Source organism: Pteropus alecto, unplaced genomic scaffold (genome assembly GCF_000325575.1).
Source record: "Pteropus alecto unplaced genomic scaffold, ASM32557v1 scaffold131, whole genome shotgun sequence".
Taxonomy (NCBI): domain Eukaryota; kingdom Metazoa; phylum Chordata; class Mammalia; order Chiroptera; family Pteropodidae; genus Pteropus; species Pteropus alecto.
In genome coordinates, this window is record NW_006434709.1 from 23,176,695 (window position 1) to 23,178,644 (window position 1,950).

The 1,950-nt window shown below is 38.9% G+C and overlaps 1 pseudogene; it reads right to left on the reverse strand.

Moving 5' to 3' along the window:
- Nucleotides 1-674: 674 nt before the first annotated feature.
- Nucleotides 675-1,475, reverse strand: LOC102896933 (annotated as a pseudogene).
- Between the last annotated feature and the right edge of the window lie 475 nt (nucleotides 1,476-1,950).

The following is a 1,950-nucleotide window of genomic DNA, read 5'->3' on the forward strand; positions in this document are numbered from 1 at the left end:
TTTTTCTCATCCTGAAGATATGTGAATAGTTATTTCTCAGGTAAAAATGAAAAGAGGCAGAATTTTTAGTGGGAGAATCTTGGGCTTTTGTGTTGGGCAGACTAACATTTGAATCTAGTCCTTTATTGTGTGATCTTAGATGAGTTGCTTATTTTTTACAGTTTTCTTGTCTCCAAAATGGGGATAATTGGAATACTACTCAGCAGTAAAAAGGAATGAACTATTGATAAATGCAGTAACATGGATCATATCAAAATAATGCTGAGTGTAAGATGGCAGACAAAAAGAGTACACATCATATGATTCTATTTACATTTCTAGAAAATGCATACTAATCTTCAGTGTCAGAAACAGACCAGTGGTTGTCTGGCATCAAGCAACTGGAGAGGGGTGGGAGTGAGGATTACAAAGGGCAGGAGGAAATTTTTGGAGGTGATGTTTTCATGGATGTTTACATCTGTTAATACCTATTAAATTATACATTGTAAATATGTGTAGTTTACTGTATGTCTGCAATAAAGCTGTTAAAAGGGGATAGCACATTCATAAGTAGTTATGATTTTTTTTCTGTACAATCTGGTATTTATTACTACTTTGATCAGAGAAATAAAGTCCATCGTAGTGGAGGAGTTCTGGAATTCCACGATGTCTCTTAGACTTTAGGCTGCAGGACCTCAGCTTGTCATACTGAACGAGGTTTGCCAGAGATAGACATACAGCTGGACCAGCAAAGATGCTAAAAGTAGAACCATGTTCTTCTAGCTGGGGCTTGTGGATGAGAGACACTGATATAGACAGGATATCTATATCAGGATAACTATCCAGTTCCATGATTTGGGCTATGTCATAGGCATCAGAATACAAAGCAGGAACCGAGGCCACTAACCTCTCCAAATGAGGACCTTGCATTTAGACATCACTTATAGGACTCTCAGTGAGGGTAGACTCCCATGCCTAATTGAAAGGGCCTAAGAGCTGAGGTGGAAGGGAGCTATAGAAATCTGAAACTACAGGAAAAAAAGGATAAGGACTACTTGATGTTGTGGGTGAGGCGGGCACATTCTTGGCTGGAAGAATCTAGTTTGTTTGCTTTAGTGTTAGCTGTTATTGCTGCTGCTTCCTCAGTTTGACTTGCTGGTTCCTGAACTAAGTCTTTATTGTTGACTCCAACAATAAAGTTTCAATGTCAGTTCCTTCTGGAGATTTTTATCTGGAAATGTGATGTGGCTAAACAGAGCCTCCAGCTCTTCATACTGTGTGTGCATAAACAAGGTGAGTTTTTGGTACCTCTTCCATATTGTGGGACCAGCTTGATTCTGTGGTATGAAGTTCATACTGGAATCATCCATGTGGATAAAAGGGTCTGGCTGGGGATTGTCTGGAGCCATTCTGTTCATCGGGGACGCTGACATCTGGGATGAAAAGCAGTGGTCAAATTTGTCTTGTCGTATCACGTCAATGCTATAATCATTCATGTGGATAAAAATCACTCATGTGGGGAGTCCCAAGAGCTCCTCTGTTTGTGTAGGCACCAGACAGCTGCATTGGTAGGTCTGTCTTGATCCCCTTGGAGTGCCCATTTCAAGCCTGCTGGATGTGTCTCTCTGAAAATGCAGTTTATTTAGTGTCAGTAGTTGTGCTATTTTAATGAAGAAAACATTAAATTTCCAGGGACACGAGTAATTGATAAAGGACATTTCTACCCTCCCCCCATTTTCAGACATTTAAAAAAACTATTAAATTATTCACTTTAATATCATATATTTGTATGACAAAGCCTGTAAGTTGATATCAACGGGGTACAATTTTTCCTGCTTGTTTTGGGATCATGGGTACATTATATTGTAAGGATTAAATGATACAAGTACGTGATGAACTTTGAACAGTGCTGAGCATGTAATAAAGACTCAATAAATATATTTTTGTTGTTTTGACCACCGTTATCATTGT